The sequence below is a fragment of the Saimiri boliviensis genome, chromosome 1, assembly GCF_048565385.1.
Source record: "Saimiri boliviensis isolate mSaiBol1 chromosome 1, mSaiBol1.pri, whole genome shotgun sequence".
NCBI classification, from domain to species: Eukaryota; Metazoa; Chordata; class Mammalia; order Primates; family Cebidae; genus Saimiri; species Saimiri boliviensis.
In genome coordinates this window covers 236,678,514-236,699,081 of record NC_133449.1, presented here as the reverse complement: position 1 = coordinate 236,699,081, position 20,568 = coordinate 236,678,514, and the positions used below count along the sequence as shown (strand labels likewise).

Genomic DNA, 20,568 nt, shown 5'->3' with positions numbered 1-20,568 from the left:
AGGATCTAAAAAAATAATAAAGAAAATCAATTATTTTATTTCAAGTTTCTTATTTAGTTACTCCAGAGCCCCTTCACCTGGGCATTTTGAGGGAGAATTCCAGAAGTTGCTGTCACCCTGAATATTGGCCCCAGAGAGCCCAGCTCTGCTCTGTACTGACCAAAACCACTGGGATGGTGGTGGTGGAGGAGTGTTCTGGGTCAAACCTTATGGACAGAGACAAATCAGAGAGTGTGCAAAAGCACTGTGACCTACTGGTGAGGAGACATAAAACTATAACTTAGGCCGGGCGCGGTGGCTCACGCCTGTAATCCCAGCACTTTGGGAGGCCGAGGCGGGTGGATCACGAGGTCAAGAGATCGAGACTATCCTGGTCAACATGGTGAAACCCCGTCTCGACTAAAAATACAAAAAATTAGCTGGGCATGGTGGTGCGTGCCTGTAATCCCAGCTACTCAGGAGGCTGAGGCAGGAGAATTACCTGAACCCAGGAGGCGGAGGTTGCGGTGAGCCGAGATCGCGCCATTGCACTCCAGCCTGGGTAACAAGAGCGAAACTCTGTCTCAAAAAACAAACAAACAAACAAACAAACAAACAAACAAACAAAACTGTAACCTACTGAGATGGCTGGCATTCCCTGGTATGTTAATGAGGAAGTGTGTTGGAGAGCTGGGTTCTTGATAGCTTATGTTTAAATGCTTCAAAGAGCTGACACTTAAAAGAGCTTGATTTGTTTCATTTGATACCAATGGGTAGACACAGGGCCAGTGAATGTAGGTAACAGGGAAACATATTAATGTTCCTTATTATAAACATACCTGGAAAGTTCTGGAAGGCAGAAAATGGGTCTTAATTTCATGTCCGCACATCAGCACAGAGCCTCCCCAGTGTGGAGTTCCAAGGAGCACTAGCTGCTATCATCGCTGTGACATGTCATCTGATTACTGTCTAGTATTAGAAAAGGCAGTGGAATCTGAGAAACGGATTATTTCTTCATTGGCCCATTTGGCCAATACCTTTGTTAAAACCAAACCAAAACAAAAACCATGTCAGCTAGTGCTGAAACTCAGGACAGCTCATCTTTTAAAGTCAAGCAATAAGTTCTTTTCTCCTCCTTTCAAAACCTCACTATACAAACACCAAAACGAAACAAAACCAAAGCAAAAACAACTGTTCCTATAAGGTTACAAGGCTGTTTATGTAGCAAACTAAGTAGCTAACCCTGGGATAATCTGAAAGTAAAATTTTAAGCTAGCTAAACATTGAGCCTGCTATGAAAGGTCATTCTAACTTCCTTCGACCTTCTTATAACTGTGGTCCTCAGCATTTTGGTTTGTGGCAAGAAAGCATCGCTTCTCTTCTCCCATTTAGAGGGTCTAACGGCTTTGTTTCCTCTTATGGTTTTTAATGAGGAATAAAGCCTATACTTCACATCAGTTCCAACCCAAATTTTTCCCACCCGATTTTTTAAATGCATGTTGTGATACATCTAGCAGATTAAGCTGATAAACTTCGAAAGTCTCCTTGGCCAGAAAATACAGAAACATCATCAGCTTTCTAGCTTGAGCTCCCCAAAAGGAACATTCCCCAAATGTAGCCTCTGCACAAAAGCAGCTGTCCTAATTGCCTGCCTGTGACTAAAGAAATGTAGATTAAAAATTACATATATACAACTGCCCTTATTTCTATTCACGTGTTCATTTATTCACTAATTCATTCCAAAAATGTCTATTGAGCCCCAACTATGTGTCAACAACAGTCTCAAGTATTCAGCAACAATATTTGTTGAGTATTTCCTATGTGACAAGAATGTGCTAAAGACATTACATGCATTAACTCATGTGACTGTCACAGCACTCTATAAGGTAGGTGCTATGATTCTCCTTATCAATGAGGAAACTAAGGCACAAATAAGGTAAGCAAATTGTCCAAGGTCACTTAGATAATAAAGGTAAGAATTAGAAGTTGGCCGGGCGCAGTGGCTCACGCCTGTAATCCCAGCACTTTGGGAGGCCGAGGCGGGTGGATCACGAGGTCACGAGATCGCGATCATCCTGGTCAACATGGTGAAACCCCGTCTCTACCAAAAATACAAAAAATTAGCTGGGCATGGTGGTGCGTGCCTGTAATCCCAGCTACTCAGGAGGCTGAGGCAGGAGAATTGTCTGAACCCAGGAGGCAGAGGTTGCGGTGAGCCGAGATTGCACCATTGCACTCCAGCCTGGGTAACAAGAGTGAAACTCCATCTCAAAAAAAAAAAAAAAAAAGAATTACAAGTTTTGGGGGAGATAGTTGTTAGATGAAGGAAGAAATTAAACAATGATGATCAGTACTTCCAGGCATTTTCTAGGCTTTGATCAAACATGCAAACCTACTATAGGTAGCAATTGAAAAATGGAAATATTCTTTGCAACTAGAAGACTAGACTCTTCAAAACACTTTTTTGTAATTTATTAGTGAGTCCTAGCTTTGGTCTACTTCAATGGATTCCAGACTTCTCAGTTCAAGGACCTCTTGTAATTAAAAAAAAAAACAACACATTTTGCACATTACTAATAAGTTAGAAAAATACGAAATAAAAGCTATTTTGAATTCAATAACATTTTAAAATTTATATTTAATCAATGAATAGGTTAATTACTATAAATAACCATAACATAACATATACTATAACATAAATAGAGGTTCATATACTTCTAAACCATTATTTAGTCAGTCCAAAAACATTAAGCACTTGACATCTACATACAGACTCTTTGCAATAACTCTACATTATCCTGAAGATCCATGGAGCTATATGACTTCAGCTGAATCCTTCACTCTCTCTGAGCTATAGTTTCCTCATCTCTAAAGTAGGGATAATAAGAGCTGCTACTTCTTCAAAGGATCTGAGAGAATTAATGTGAGACCAGGAAGAATTTGGGAAGCCTCTTGTCCTAGAGAGTACAAACATGGTTTAAAACACAGTTCCTGACAAATACAGTTCTGATGTAGTTAAGGAGAGAAGACAGACATGAAAGAATTAGTAATCAGAACAACTGTTAAACTGAACTGTGCCTTCTAGAATCCAGTTCTAGAATGTGATCTGATCATGTATAAGGCAAGCAGAGTGTGAAAGGGGTCTGCTCTCACCTTACATGCATGGGGGAAATTCAACTCCTTTAAAAATTACCAGGGATTTGCGTGTGGGGTGTGTGTGTGTGTGTGTGTGTGTGTGTGTGTGTGTGTGTATGCGTGGAGGGCTACTATTTATGAGACACTTGAAGTTACAGGGATCTACAGATAATTGTCTGGATTTAGATAAAACCCTTGCTTCTGCACTGAGACTAAAGTTGAAAAATAGACATGCACATATCATGGTAATTAGAGGTGTTTGGGTTGGTTTCATTTGATTTGAAGCAGCAACTCATTTTTGTCGAATGACTACCATGGCGAAGAGGTTAAGCAGTTGTCCCCGTATTAATATTTAATAATATCTTAATCCAAATGTCAATTAAGGCACATTTATCATGTAAACTGAAACTCACTGTAACTTAACTGGCTCAACACCCTGCATAATGTCGTAATCTTGTTGTTTCACAGCTTGCGTTCATCACATTTTCAGAATGAAATTGACTCCAGGGGATGGACTCTTGGAAGAAGTTTCTTGAAGAAGTTTTCCTCAGTGATACTGGCTTGCAGGGAGCAGAATTTATTCCAGCCTCTCCCTTTGGGTTGTTGCATGAAAAATAAGCCATTTCATCACCACCAGGACTCTCAGTTTACAGTGGTAATGAATATACAACCTGTTAACTTACATGCCTCTCTTTCCCCTACTTCTATGAAAGCTCCTGGTCCCATGAGTAGGGGAGTTCAGATTAATAATTAAAAGGGCTAACCATTTATTGAATATTATTAATTACATGAATTATCACTCTTAATTCCTACCCAAAGAGGGGGTGCTATTTTATACCTGTCATTCAGATGAAGAAACTGCACAGGTGAACTCCCCATGGTCATGCTGCTAGCAAACAAGGTGGTTGGGATTTCTTCTCAAGCAGCTGCCCCTAGGACGTGGTTGTAACTGTTCCTGTGTACTGTCTTGCATGTTTGCCCCTAGAAAACATTCTAGGCTGCCATTTCACCGTGGTTGACGTATTTTTCATATTTGCGAAGAGAACAGGGCCCAAATAAACTAAGAGGCAACTGGGTGAGAAGGAACAAAGCCTTTGGTTGTGGTTTTATATGTGGCATTTGGTGACATGCTGGCAGGGAAAGAATGAGAGGAATGTTGACAGGAGTGAGATGCTCATCCTTAGGGAAATTCCCAGAGCATGGAACTTACAATCAGAAGTATCTTTAGAGATCAACTTTATTTTACAGATGAGAAAACAAAGGCTCAGACATTTGCCCACTATAAAAGAGCTGGTGTGGCTGACCTGGGTCTCAGCTACTCCACCCCACCCTCTCCCTGGTACAAAAAGGAAATACAGTTAAATATTTCCTTATATCCTTGTCTCCCAGCCATCCTACTCCCTGTCCGAAGGCAAATTCTATTAGCAAGTCTATTGCATCTTTCTGGAGATATTCTATACCTATAAAAAAACATACTTTTAAAAAATTACGAAAGTGGTAGCACTCTATAGAATTCAAGCACCTTGGCCTTTTTACTTAGCTATACAGGTTGGAGATTGCTCCCTTATCAGAACTTATAAAGCTGCCTCATTTTTTTTCAAGTTAAACAGCTTTATTGAAGTATAATTTACATGATATACACTTTATGTGTTTTAAAATATGCAGTGTGATGAGTTTTAGAAAACTTATACAGTTGTGCAACCATCAACAAAATCCAATTTTGGAATAATGTCATCACTCCAATTAGTTCCATTATGCCCATTAGCAGCCGACCTCATTCCCACCCCTGGCCCTAGGAAACCACTAATCTACTTTCTGTCTCTATAGTTTTGTGCTTTTAGAAATTTTTTATAAACAAAAGCATTCAACATTTATCATGTGTCTGGTTCCTTGGCTCCTTTCTCTTAGCATGATGATTTTGAGATTCATCCATTGTTGCGTATATCAGTAGTTCCTTTTTATTGTTGAGTAGTATTCCATTGCATAGACAAACCAGCTTTTGCTTATCCACTCGCCAATTCATCAGCCTTTGGATTGTTTCCAGTTGAGAGTATTAAGAATAATGCTGCAGTGAACATTGTGTGCAAGTCTTCATGGGAACATATAATTTTAGTTTTTGAGGGTAGTCACCCAGGAGTAAAATGGCTGGGTTGAATGGTAAGCATATATTTAACTATTTAAGAAACTACCAAACTGTTTTCCAAAGAGGCAGTATCCTTTTACATTCCTACCAGCAACATATAGGAATTTCAGTTTCTCTGTGTCCTTATCCACACTTAGTATTTTCCATCTTTTTGGTTTTAGACATTTTACTGGATGTATAGTGGTATCTCAACAGAGTTTTGGTTTGCATTTTCATAATCTAACAATATTGTGTATATTTGATGTGCTGACCTCCCACTTATACGTCTTTTTTGTTTAAGTTTTCAAAATTTGTGTCCATTTTTAAATTGGGTTGTTTACCTCATTACTGAATTTTAAGAGTTTTAAAATATGCATAAAACAAGTCCTTTATCGGATATTCTTAAAACAAGTCCTTTATAAGATATATTTTCTGATATTTTCCCCTAGTTTATTGCTCGTCTTTTTATTTTTATAACGGTATCTTTTTCTTGAAGAGCAAAAGTCTTTACTTTTTATAAAGTTCAATTTATAATGTTTTCATTTATTTCATGTTTTGTGTCATAACTAGAAATCTTTGCCTAAGCCAAAGTTACAAAGATTTTCTCTTGTGTTTCCCTATAGAAATGTTACAGTTCTAACTCTTACATTCAGGCCTATGATCTACTCCAAGTGTGAGATAAGGGCCAAGCTTCATTTTTTTCTTTTGTTATAGATATGGAATCGTTTCAGTACCATTTGTTAAAAAGGCTGTTTCCCCCTCCTTAGCATCTTTGTCAAATCAATTGAACATATACCTAGAGTCCATTTCTGGACTCTATTATGTTCCTTCATTTGTTAGGTCTACATAACATTCCATTGTACAGATGCCCTGTACTAATTTAACCAGTCTGTTACTGATGGATGAGTGTGCTATTTCTAATTATTTTCTGTCCAAATAATGCTGTGGCAGATACACTGCGTTGTAGGTATGTCTTTTTGCATCTTATTTATGTAGCATAAAATCAAGAGGAGTCAATGTTACAGTTTGATAGACATTCAAAAATTGCTCTTTATAGATGTTCTGCTAATTCAGTTACACCAGAAATATCTGAGAGCTCTCTCCAGAACCCCAGAGACAAGTGTGTTAACAAATATTTCATCTTTACCGATCAAGTAGATAAAAATTGGTATCTCATAGTTTTATTTCGCATCTTCTTATTGTGAATTAAAATATCTTGTATTTTGTGCATGTTTAAAAGTCAACTGTATTTCATGTGAAGTATGTGTTTCATGTCATTTACTCATTTTTCTGTTTATACTAAGCTCTTTGTGATACATGTTGCAAATGCTTCCTCCAGTTTTTTGTTTGTCTTTTGACTTTGTTTATTGAGTTTGGGCCCTGAAAAAGCTTTTTATTGTAATGCAATAAAATGCATGATAAATGTTAAGTCTTCTGCGTAAAACCAGAAAGGCCCTTCCTACTCTGAGATTCAAAAAAAACACATCTCTACGGTTTTATGTTTTCTTTGTTTTATTAAAGATTTTTTTAAGCAAAATTTTTGGTTCACAGTATATTTTTATTTTTAACATTTTCAGTCTTTGATCTATCTAGAATTTATTTTAATGTAAGAAATCAAGTAAGAATATGTTTATTTTTTTTTCCCAAATAGCTACCCAGTTGTCCCAATCTCATTAATTACATAATTCAACTTTCTCATCTGATATGCATGTTATTTTTATCATATGCTAAATTTCCATATGCATTTTAGTTCACTGATCTGCCATCCATTTGTGTGTCAGCACGCATACTCAATCCTCCATTCTCTGACTCCAAGTAACATTCTTTCTTGCGTTACTCACATTCTCACAATATCTCACAGTAAGTGGATGAAATGCTTTATGAATTGCTTGCAGTAACACTTAAATCTTCTGCCCTGTTCTCCCTGTCCCCACTAGCTAACAATATTCAAATTCTTTTTAACATCACTAAGAAAAATATAATTAGGACAGTAAATCTGTTTGGAAGTTTAAGAGATTGAACATCAGATACTACATTCTTGAGTCAAACAATTTGGGGCTAACCCATTGGCTCATAATCTTTTATAAGCGCCAATGAATTTGGGTAGGCAGTGTGTGTATGTATACACAAGCGTAAGGTACATGTCCCATGGACATAGCGATAGCACTTCTGCAAACCACTACCCCTCCTAAAATATCCGTATTGATTGAAGAGCAAATACATTTGGCATCTATGTCCTAATCCTTCCGAAATGGGATTTTCTTGCCATTAAATGTCCTTCCCAACTGCATGTATTAAAAATGTGATGCTGAAATTCTGCTCCAAGGAAACTCACGGGGGAAAAGAGCCAATGTCAGTCATTCTAAATAGTGGGATGTGTCTGAGCATATGGAGGCTGTAAATACGCATGGAATGGGATTGCCTTCTACAAAATGATGCAGTTTTGAGCAGCACTTTGTTGCCCTCAAAACTGGGCTGTCTCTTCCTTCACAAACAATCCCATTGAGATCTGGGGTTCAAGCTGTCACCAGAAGAATTCTCTGCCTCTGGATACTTCTCCCTGGCCAGAGACAGGTGATTGTGCCATGAAATCACTGGGTGCTAGGAGGGCTGCAGACCATGTTGGAGGAGCCTCTCGCTTGCCTGCTGCATCACTGAATGTTTCCTGAGTGTCAAGAAAGACGATGCTGGGAATAGTCCCTCCTTGCCCAGATCTCTGAAAAGCCAGGTAGGAGGTGAGATTCTGGATATGCCTGCCAGCAACCTTTCAGAACTTTTCACATGTTCCTTACCCTAAGAATTCAAATTCTAGCACTTCAGGAACCCCGCCTTTATAGATTAAGCATAGAGCTCTTTGGCACCCTAAAAATGTTCAATATATACATTTTTTTTTAAGGATAATGCTAGAAGACCCTTCTTTGTGCTTAAAAGAAAAAAAAAACTGAAAAAATTCTCTGGGGGTAGGGATGAGGGGAGAAAATTCCACTGTGCTATGGGAAAGAAAAATGCCTAAACTAGAAAAGCAGCAAGAAACAAGTGGTGGGCACGATGGGGGTGGGTGTTCCATCAAATAGTGCTGAAAACGTGAAATTCCTCATTTCCCTGCACTTTCCATGGCAGGTGGCCAGGGGGCCTCAGTCACGGGAGACATGCCGTGGGCTCCATCCAGGCAGAGGGCCCGTTTTGTCCAGGCTTCAGCGAACCAGAGGCGATTCCGGTCCTGCTTCCTTCCCCCACCCCTCCAACAATAGTCCCCTCTTGATTTCTGTGCCGAGGGAGAACGGTGAGTCCCCAGTGCAAAGGAAACTCTAAGGATTCTTTCCACAGAGCTTTCTGACTGGGAAGAGGGGGGCGTGTGGACTGGCGTCTCCTCCTTGGCTGTGATGCTGGAGAACGGGGTCCTCCCTCTCGTCCTGAGGAAGACACAGGGCAAACCGCAGGATTTCGTGTCCCTATTCTCAAGCATTCAAAGGAAGAAGCCGGCAGAGTATCTTTTCTTCCTGGAAGAACTCTGCGGTGCCCTCATGTGTATACTGTTGTTTTAAAGATTTTTTTTCAAGCTACTGAAAAAAGCAAAATTATTTTTTAGGATGATCTCCCTGAAGTACTCATCACTACCCTCCCTGGGGTCTTCCTTACCCCGAGCCAGTAGCTTGAATAATAGGCAGAGCCTTGGTCCCCTCTTCGGATTTGTTAGATCTGAGGGCGGGCTTACAAATCTGCCCCAGGTGGCTCTGATGATTGGTGCTCAGAAAGCACCTGAAAAATATCCCCGACCTTTCAGAGTGCTAAGACTCCATGACACTGGGTTAACTTCATGGGGGAGATCACAGAAATCATGCCTACTGTTGCTCAGAGCTGAATGGACTGGAGATTTGTCCAGTAATACCAATATTTAATAGAAAGGTACGTTTTCTTGGACAAGGTCAAAATTAACAAATGGCTTTATAACTCCTTGGAATAGGGACCTACATTCCAAGATCAACCTGTGTGCAACAGTTAAAACCGTAAGGCAGTGTTGCTCAAACTTGAATGTGCAACTGCTCACTTACAGATCCTGTTAACATGCTGGTCTGATTCAGTCGATCTGTGGTGGAGCTGGGACTGATTCTACAATTCTAACAAGCTTCTAGGTGGTGCCATGCTGTTGGCCCTTGCACCCCATTTGAAGGCTATTGCCTTAAAGAATACATTTTTTAAAAAAATTATTAGCTACAGCTGACACTTCTTTTTTACTAAGAAACCTGAAAACAAGCAACATTGATTTATTGCCTTTGGCAAATCATGTACTTTTTCTAGTTTATCTGTTCAATAAGCCTTTCTTTGGCTCTGAGATGAGGAGAATAAGGCTCCTAGTTGAGAATGCGGTAAGTGCAATGAAGTATCTAAAGTTCTAAGGCCCCAAACCTGGTAATGACTCCTGCATAAACAGAGCTGGTGGTGGCAGTGCTGTTGCTGGTAAGTCACTCTCCCATTTAGTATCAGTGGCCATCACAGAATGAGGTCAGAGTGGGAGCATAATCTCTCAAAGGAATATAGGAGAATTGCTTAGAATTGTCTTTGCGTGCCCCGGTACTTGACACTAAAGAGAGGTTTTATCGATATGAATAGAGGGAGCCTTCTCAGTTTCTACTACAATTAACAGACACCTTGAACACCAATGTTGTTAAATGTAAAAAGCATCTTCCAAAATCCCAACTTTCCAACTTTTGCTATTAGGCATTTAGATTTACCACTTTAAATTTGCCAAATAAGTTTAAAACTGCCTCAATCCAGTGCTTTTGGCTTTCTTCAATTGCCTTTAATTAAATAAAGGGAAGGGTATTGTGCTCTACAAGGGTATCACATTTCTCTCCCTGACTTTACCACATGGTGTTTTGTAAACTCAGCCCAAGTGGCATTCCTTTAACTTGGATTCACAGCCTTTGCCTATAACAAACCAGAGAGCTGAACATTTCCTACAAGGCTGGAGTTCTTTTAGTCAAGGAAAAACAAATGACCGTTCTCTCTGTCGCCAAAAACAATTTGCAAACCCATCATCTGCCCAGAAAACAAATGGAAAAGAAAATGCAGCAGCAGTCTTTTCTGTGTATCTATCTGATAAATGTTAATTTCCCATGAACAAATGGGTGGGGGTGCTTGCCAAGATGACATTTTACTACCCATGTAGCAGCCCCATGCACTCAACAGCAGAACCAAGCCCATATAATTCCAGTCAATTCAGGTGAGGGATAAATATATCAAACTGGCAAGTTGGTATTGTCTAGACTCCAAAAAAGTTTGAATAACTTTTTTTTTTTTTTTTTTTTTAGTAATTAACGGCTTCATCTGGCATTGTATAAAGATAGCATCTTTCACTCTGCAGCCCACTGATTCATGAACTCATCTATTTAACAAATATTTATCGTGCCTCTATGACAGGCTCCGTGCTATTATAGGCCCTGGGCAGACAGCAGTGGGCAAAACCAAGTCTTGTCCTCCTGGTGCTTACTTTCTTGTGAACGTATACATTGCACACAACACTGGATGAAGACATGTTCTGATTCTTTTTCGTAAATACCATTACTTTATGGTCAGAAAGAACAGCCATCAGCATTATTTGTTGTCTCCATGTTCCTGTCAGAGGCAGATCTGTCTCCATTGCTGCTCTATTTCGTTACCCACATAAACATGTAAGAAAAAAAATTATGAGTGATTTAGGTAGAAACTAAATCAGGAGAATGAAAACAACTTTTTCTATAAGGTTTCTATTTTCCTTATAATTAAAGCAGGCAATATGACCTGTGGGTGCTGATTTTTCAAACTCCATTATCAATCTTTTTGCCTTTTTACATCACCATTAAATTAGGGACATGGATCTAACTTCTAAAATAGGTTCATCACAGCACACGTTGTAAAAAATAAGAAACAAAACCTTATGAAATGGAACCTACTAATATTTTTAAAGGGAAGAGAAAAAGTTGAGTACCTGTTTTTCTTGATTAATAAATACATGCTCACTCTAAGATGCAAATAATATAGAAATGCATAATTTAAAAAGTGCTATTTGGTCAGGCGCAGTGGCTCACGCCTGTAATCCCAGCATTTTGGGAGGCTGAGGTGGCTGGATCACTTGAGGTCAGGGGTTCGAGACCAGGCTGACCAACATGGCAAATCCCCATCTCTACTAAAAATTCCAAAAATTCGCCAGGCATGGTGGTGGGCACCTGTAATCCCAGCTACTCAGGAGTCTGAGACAGGAGAATCGCTTGAACCTGGGAGGTGGAGGTTGCAGTGAGCTGAGATTGTGCTACTGCACTCCAGCCTCGGTGACAGAGTCAGACTGTCTCAAAAAAAGTGCTATTTATATTAATTTGTAATGTTTACAGATCTAAGTAATTGATCTTGTGATTTACATATGGTTCTAGAACATTGATCATTATCATGAGATTGCTCGACCGGCTAGGACTTTCCTTATTCTATAATACTAATAGCTTCTAAAATAACAATGGATATACTCAGAAATATCTTCTTGGGAGAACATCCAGTGCTGAACAGGAATTCCATTTAAAAGCATGGCTCTAACAGTGAGCATTTACAGTTAATGTTAATGCCACCCTGAAGAAGATGGAGCAAGACACCGACAATCTGTTTTAGAGAATCACGGCACCTCAGCAAGAGTCTCACATTTCATCCCGTGCAATGGCAGGGTAGGAGGAGAGTGTAAACAAGCCCCAAGTGAACTCTAATACACACACACACACACACACACACACACACACACACACACACGCCACCTTGAAAATTACTTTAGCCCATGTTGTCATTTCACAGATGAGAAAACTGAGATCAAAGTAAAGAAACCTGTCAAGTTATGCATATAGGAAATGCAGAGATTGGGTCAGAACATCAGTGTTCCGACCTCCAGTCTGGTCTTTTTCTACTCCACCAAGCCACATGAGAAGGCACCTTTGGCACGTAAGTGCAGAACAACTCAGCTTTGATTTGTCCCTAAGGTTAAGTGTCCAAACAAGTCTCTGTTGTATCACAAGCTCTCAGTCTAACAAAAGGACCTGAATGGCTTCAGATATTGGTGTATTGGTGGTAGATTTTTGACTGTTTTTCCTGTTGTATGTTTTGCTTTTGGTAAGTGGAGAGAAATTTAACCAAGACCTAAGTAAAAATATCATTATTACTTAACAGACTAATGGTCATATAGGTTTTGAAGTTTAGAGTGAAAGAAAAATAGCAGTTGGATCCATCAGGCACCACATACACAGACACACACACACACACACACACACACACACACACACACACACACATTCACCCATGGTGATACAGTGTGTTTCTCTGTGTGAAGGTGAGGGGCTCACTGTTAGAATGTTTGAGGTGAGAGAACCCCAAGTGTGCTCAACCCTGGGCAGGAGGAGAATGTGTCACTTTAAGTCCATTTCTCTTTAGCTGAGTCACGGTGCAACTACCATAGTCTCCAAAAAAAGTGTCTCCAGACCTCCACGACCAGGGAAAAGGTCACCAATGACACGGAACTCGAGTGCTTGGGGAAGTGGGTGAAAGGGAGAATAAAATATCTACAATATAACTGAAGTATCTTCGCACGTTCATCCAAGTTGAAAACGTTTATCCCAAGACAAACTTTCCCCTGCATTGAGCTGTGTTGAATACAGCTGCATTCAATGAAGGAAAATCTTCTCCCATTAGCAAAGATAAGTATCAATACATTAAAATCTACCCTCTTTTATTTTATAAGAATTTAGAGTTCAGAATATCTTCATTCAATGTGTGCCCAACGCTAAAGCTATGAGGACTAATATCTGCTCTGATATATCCTCGGTACAGTACTAAGCAAGAATAATGTCACAAATTATAGGAGACTCATTCTATTCTCTATATGAACAAAATACAGTACTCTTAAGTGTTAATATATGGCTCTTAAAAATACATATAACTGACATCGATTGACTTCTACTACTTACCAAACATTGTGTTAAGTGTTTTATATCAATAGTTGTATTTAATCCTCACAATTCCATTATGTTGATGCCATTTTACATTTGGGGACACTGAGACTTAGAGCAGTTAAGTACCTGGCCTGAGGCCTATCAGTAAGCGAGGAAGCTGAAATTCAAACCCAAATTAATATGACAACAGCCTGTGCCCTACTCACTCTAATTTGACTCACATCTAAGCACACAGATCTACAGGACACACATCCTGACATGATTTAAAATGTATTTAAGAAATCATAACTTAGTTATGTGTATAGTTTTGGCAGAAATTAATGAGTAAAATATTGTATGTCTCAAATTCTGTATCACTTCAAACTGGAATTCCCCCAATGATATCACACCATGACCCCCAAAGAATCACACACTGGAAGTTTCCACAAATGCCAACTCACTCTTTGGAGTTGAGTGAGTAAAGACAGATTGAGTGGTAGTGACTTAGACTAAACCAGTCGATGGCTTTTGTTCTTCAGGTAGCTAAAGTCCTTATTCCACAAGATCCAAGAAATAATTTCACGGCAATGACTTAACAACTTAAATGGAAATATTGAATACAATTTTTTCTTTTAAAGAAAACTGCATATCCTCAGCTTCTTAATCTCAAGCCGTAGTGAAGACTCATGCTAGCAGTGGGGCCGTTTTCTGAGCCACTGGCCTACCCACCTTGTGCCTTCCTTGTCTTTAATTTAAGTGCCTTTCTTGTCTTTAACAAATGACTCTGCTGTCATTTGTTTCTTATTGTGTTGCATCTGATGCTTTTACTCAATAAACAAAATTAGAATGTGTTCTGTGATATTGTTTTAATTGGACACAAAATTAAACACATTATCAAGAGAAATGAAACTGAAAGGAGCAAGTGAAGATCGCAGACCTGCGTTTTCTTCTGGGGCCACAACTGCTGATAAATGATGCAATAATCCCCTGGACAATCTATCCCAGCTACCTTTTGATCTGAAGATCTATAAAAATTGAGTAGTAAGGGGAGGAGGTAGGGTAGCTGGAAACCATTTTCAATTGTTACTAGAATAATTTTGCATCTGCAAGCTGGCAAACTCTAATCACGTCTCTTTACATTGCTCCTTTTATGGTGCTCCTAAGGAAAGTCTATTGAAAAAAGGAGAAGAACAAAGAGATCTGACTAATGGAACAAAAGCTACATCACAGTCTAGTTCTATCATGTTTCTCATCGTTAGTAAGATGACGGTTCAATTTTGAATAAAGATTAATTACTTGAATGTGGTTAAAGCATAGTCTGGCCAAATTAATTTTAAAAATGAGAGTCTAGCTATTTTTATCTTACTCTTCACATCCCAGGTGATTTCAGTCAGTACATTTCATAGGAGTGAATATTTTTTAAAAGTGTGTATGGCCATTGGCTTTCTCCCATTCGGCATCTCTCGGAATTGAAGTATTAATATTGGGAAACATACTGAGTCTCTCAGAGTGACCTTGCTGACCTATTTTTGACAACATGATTTCGGCTCCCCCATGGCTTGTGATGATGGGTTCCTGGTAACATTATCCTTTATGAAATATTTAACTGAATCCAGTTAGACTTTTAAAAACTAGTTGTCTATATGAGCCTGACTAGCTTGCTGTGCTCTATTTGGTGCTTGGAAACCCAGGCACTGGGTGAATGTTTTTCAATTGTGCTAGAACTTAGTTTTCCCCTCCTACAGACATAAACGATCAATCTTAATCCTCCAATTCTAGCTGCATATTGTTTTCCAAAACTAAAGCTATATGCCCCAAAACCTTTGCCTTCTTTCATGTGGCAGATGACATTGCACAGGGAACCTGAGCACATAAGCTCCCCACATGCAGAACTATTTCCAAGTGACATTCCCTTCTTTCTTTCCCTCCTACTTCAGTGATGCAGAATAACCATCATATAACAATTAACAATCCTCCTTTAGGGGGATGCGGAATGGAAAGAAAAGAACAGGAGAAGGGCACCTCAGTCCAGGCAACATGTTAACAAAAACCCCAGAGAAAAACCACAGTCCTTAACAGACAGCCTGATAAGGTTCCCAGGACATAGTACTGAGGAAGAGCAAATTCTACAGCGGGACATATCTCATACTCCAGTGGCTCCTGGTTCACCCAGCCACATGATCTATGCCAAAATTCAGATTTAACACAGTGTCCTCTTTAGTCCCAATGTAATTCTATTTCTAGTTTTACCAGCCTTAGCTCTGCAAAGCATCAGTATTCTCTTACAAAAAAAAAAAAAAAAAAAAAGTATTAGCTTAAATTCTGGGCCATCCATCACTCACACCCTTTGGTTAAGGCTATACTCAGTAAGGTATTTTCTGTTGAAGATGCCCACAGCAGTATCCACCCCAGGAACCTTGAAATGGAAGCAGAAATGATTGCATGGGTAACTTACCAGCTCCTGAGGTCTGAATGGCTGCAGCAGCCCCACTCCTTTACCTGATCCCTGCTCTCTCTGTCTCTCTCCCTCTCTCTCTCCCTCTTTCACTTGTGTACAGATTGCAGGGAACTTAAAGAACTCGCAGGGACAGTGTTTCGAATGACTTAAGAAAGAGAACAGGAACAATACTTCGTTCTCTTTTTCTCAGATGAGTACCTTCGGGAAGAAGGAAGGAAGGGAGGGGAGAGGGAGGAAGTCAACAACCCTTTGCTTTCCTGAAAAAAAATAAGGAAACAGAAGATAGACATCTCATTTTCTCTTAAACAAAATGTTGGAAGGGGCAAAAAAGAAAAAAAAAAATCTTTGAAAAAAGGAATTCCTCAAATATGCTCTCTGCCCTGGGAGCTTTAAAGCGATGAAAACGCCTTAGTGGCCTGTCCTGTCCAAACAAATGGTGTTCCAGAAAGGCAGGCTCTCCCGTGCTTGCAGCCTCCGGTATCTGGTTTGCAGAACTGACACAGCCGAAAGGGAACAAATCATGTCATGTCGACTCGGAGCGAGGGAGAGCTTGGCCTGTCGTGCTAACCAAGGTAAACCTGCGGCCTGTAAGACAGTGTCGGGGCTGGTCAGCCAGGACTCCTGGCTTCTCCTAGGCCCTTTGAAACACCAGCATCGCTGCAATTCCTCGGCTGACTCTGGATCCTTAGAGTTTTTCCAGAATCGAATAGCAGACTTATGCTCTGGTCACCGAGCTTTATGCAACAGACCCAATCCAGCTTCCATCACTGATGGACGAAAAAGAGAAAAGAAGTAACTAACCACAACTGCTGCAGGACACGGTCATCTCAGATCTGTTGTTTGTATCATCCTATCCTCTACCTTCCTAAGGCCTCTTGGATTTAATCACCTCTGGAAAACTGGAAGGAGATTTCTAATTTCAAAATACTGCCAAGCAGTATAGGGCTTAGATAAATCAGCCACAATTTTTGAAAACATATGGGGGAGGCAGGAGCAGCAAAAATGGAGGAAGTAGCCTTTATCAAGGTAGAAGACTTGGGACTTCCGCAGGCAGGCTTGGGCTCTGCTTAGCCTTAGCTGCACTTAGGTATGAGCTGCGTTTTAACTTCTCGGATTTGTGTTATGTCTTTTGCACCCCTCATTCATCTGGCTAGGATCATTTTCACTGTGAAAAGGAACTAGCAGTTACGTAGGCCTTTGTGGCAGCAAAAGAAAAACTAGCTTTACACTACTTCCTCATTTTGCCCAAGTGTGAAAAAAATGAGGTGAACAGATACACCTGATTGCAAAGAGTCACAAAAGTGAGTTCAGGGAAAGAACAATTGTGAATCAGTGACCCTGTAAGATTGTGATTAAGTCCTTATTGGTCTATAGGATTATGTTTTTATTCTGACAGGTTTTTTTCCTATCATCTATCTATCTGTCTGTCTATCTAATCTATCTACATATCTATCTGTCTCTCTTTCTATCTAGTTATCTGAATATATGTGCATGTATCAGAAAGAGACATGAAGATTTTGATAAGATTTTGATACTCAGCACGTGTGCCCAGGCCAGGGCAGAGTCCCATTCTTCACATCCGCCACGGCACCGACACTGGCACACCCACGGCACTGGAGTTCTGGCCTGAGTGACCCAGCCTCACCAACAGTGGGGAACACGGATGACAGAGACAGTCTCTACGGTTTGCCCAGAGCCACATGCCAACACGTTTCTGTCTCCTGATCCCGGCTCTTGGGCTCTTTGCCCTCTGCTGGCCTTCTTCTGCATCCTGCCTTTGTAGAAATGGGAAGGGAAATGAAAATGAACATCTGAGAAAGCCAGGGAAGGGGCATGAGGGAAAGGAGTAGGAAGGCCTAGGAACGGAGTCTTTTAAAGTGGGAGCAGCACTGGTGCAAACCTTTGAATAAGGGAGGTGAAACAAGCAGGCAGCTGAAATCACAATAAAAAAGCAGATATCCGTGGGAGTGAGGTGGGGTGAGGAGGAGCAATAGGGAGGGGGCGAGGTGTCAGGGGCATCAGCAGCAGAGGAAAGGAGGGATCCAAGCAGCAAGATGCTCAGGCTACCAACTCCTCGCAGGCACGAAACCACCTCTGATCACTTGGAGAATCTATTGCAGCAACACACAGCCCTTCCCATATTTTTATTCTTCTTTGCAGCCCCAGGGCAAGGCCAGGGCTGAGCCCCAGGAGTCCAGGCAGAATCCAAAGGATTTCCCTTTTAAGTCTGCAGAATGTGGGGACTGTCACGTTGAGGCCGTGTTGTTTTCTCCAGGCCAGCTGACCCGCCCAGACAGCCTGGATTGGGACATGTGCCATTTCAGGCTGCATGGCTTTGACTGAATGGGACAGCATCCAGTCGGGATCTGACATCTTCCCTGCAGCCAGCCAGGGGACTTTCAAGGCTGCTTTGTGCCAAGCTGCTCCATGCTCACATGGCCTTGCATCCTTGCCTGTGAGATTCACAGAAAAGGCTTTTCCCTCTTCCCCTGAGGTGCCAATCACCTGAACAGTCACCCTCTAAAACTTGTGAAACCACCCACTGGGTGTCAGGAGTAGAAATTCCTAACCCTCCCATTAGGCTTGGCAGGAGAGATCTCTAATCAGGCCACTGGAGCTCTAGTTCTGTCCTGGCCTATCTGCATCCTGACTGAAAGTGAATGATCCAACTGAGACATATGAGCGGGAAGGGCACATGGCTGTGGCTCTCACCCCTCAGGAAAGCCCCATGTGGCACAGCATATTATAAAGAGTACTTGAGTAGAGAGAGGGGCTGCCTACCCCCGGGAATAGATAGGAGGACAAGGAGAGAAACCAAGGTGAGGGCAGTGCTGTGACTCCAGCCCTCAGAACCAGCACCACAGAAATAGGAGCTCTGCTCAGAATGGCATCCTGCCTCTGAAGTGCCCGAATTTGTATGGTGCCAGCTTCCAATGACACAGAACTCTGGGATCATCTGTTGACTCCTGGACCAACTTGATTTCAAGTCATGGAGGTAGCTGGGTAGGAGGGAATAGAGAAAGGATTGGAATAGAACATATTCTTCAGAAAAAAGCACAAAAAAGTAAGTGTACAGGTCAGGGAACTTCACAAAAGGAACACATCTGAGTAGCCAGCACCCAGATTAAGAAACAGGACACAGACCCCCAAACCTCTGTCACTACCTCCACTCACATGCCCTGACTTCCAGCACCTGACATGGATGCACATTACCTGGTTTTGAATTTACATGAAAATGGCATTGGCTTACACTTCGTTTGTAGTGTGTTCGTGGAATTTGTCCCTGTTGTTGATGTAGCTGTGGCTCATTCACTCTCACTGCTGGATAGGGTTTCAGCCTGTGGATATACCACCATTGATACATCTCTTCTTCTTAAGACAGACATTGGATTGTTTCTAGTTTGGAGCCATTACAAATGGGCTGCCAGGAATATTCCTGTCCTCGCCAGATGTCTTTTTAGAAGCCTGATGCAGGACTCATCTCTCTCCAGGAAGACTGGCTACTCCAGTGATTCACAGTCTTTCTGTTTGGTATCCTCTGGCACTCACTTCCTCTCACAGGGGATGCATAGCGTAGATTTTAAAAAAAAAGGAATCAAATGACTTTGATTTGAGGACATGGCCATGCCTTTGGAGACACTGGCAGAGTTCCTGAGGCACTTGGGCACTGGTTAGGAGCCACTGTTCTCACTTCCTGCAGCAACCTGGAGATGCAAGTTCCTGCTGCTCTGAGTCACGCTCCAGCAGCTCCCCATCGCCCCTGCAGATTCTATGGAAAATGTGTCTCTTCTCTCTGCTCTGGGCTTCTCACGAACATGCTAAGTTTTGCTACGTGAAAGTGCAGGAGGGATGGCACAGTCCCCAGCCTGAAACTGTTTTGAAACTTCCTTTGTTTCTTTGATGTACAGTCTTCAACTTGCCAAACCCCAAAAGCTTCCAAGTCCCAACTCTCAAAAACGTGAGAATGTTCATTTCTTTTTTTCTTTTAAGTTTTTTTTTTTTAGCATGAGAAGATGAAATGAAAGATTCATTTAGACAAGTTATTGAGGAAAGTCTATTTTACGCATCTAGTTTTTTCATGTGACAAGTGGAGATAAGAACACCTCTATTTTGTACAGTATTTGGAGTAAAAAGAATAGGTTAACATCGTTCACATACTTACCATGTGCCAGACACTTCTAAACACTTCATATGTCAAACTAACTTAGTCATCACAACAGTCCTCTGAAGTAGGTGCTATTATTGTCCACCATCCCCCCTGTCCTTTTTATAGATGAAGAAACTGAGTAATGGAGACATCATACTACTTCCTTGGTACCACACAAATAGTAAGATTTCAAACCCAGGGAATTCTCGCTCGGAGCCCTAATTTTTAGCCACAAAGCTAACATACCCTGCTCTCCAAACTAACGCTGCATGTCACATAGTAAAAACCAATCACTGCTCCCTATAATCGGAGAACCGCATGTATTACAATATAAAAGGCACAAAGGTTCATAGGGCAACCCTTTAATAAACATGTCTTATGGACCAGGAAGCCCCATGCTAGGAGTGGTTAATGTGCTTCTGGATTTCATTGCCTCGTAGAGGAGAAATACGTTAAAGAAATCAAACAAACCATACCTGAAGAGCTAAACAGTTACCATGGTGGTCAGTGCTCTGAAGATGAAGTCTGGGAGTGACAGGACCATGTAGCAGGGGACCAAATCCGGGCAGGAAGTTCAGGAGGCTCTTCCTGAAAATGGCACGTCAACTGAGACCTCAAGAATGAGCACGAATCAGGAAAGATGGTGAGGGACAGCTCATGCAAGGGGCCAGCCAGCCAGGCCTGAGTTCAGATTGTGACCTTGATCCTGAGAAGGGTGGGAAATCGTTAAAGATTTTACGTGGGGGATGGAATGGTCAGGTTCACGTTTCAGAAAGCTTCTTTTGGT

At 41.0% G+C, this 20,568-nt stretch overlaps 1 protein-coding gene across 2 annotated transcripts in view; it reads right to left on the bottom strand.

Moving 5' to 3' along the window:
• Window positions 1–15,880, bottom strand: part of ZNF366 (zinc finger protein 366) — a 64,921-nt gene extending 49,041 nt beyond the window's left edge. The window contains exon 1 of one of the 2 annotated variants that reach the window (XM_074384884.1): window positions 819–15,880. The gene's annotated coding sequence lies outside the window, so the exon portion shown is untranslated. The remainder of the gene's footprint in view (window positions 1–818) is intronic. The other variant, XM_074384881.1, reaches the window with a different exon arrangement.
• Window positions 15,881–20,568: the final 4,688 nt, after the last annotated feature.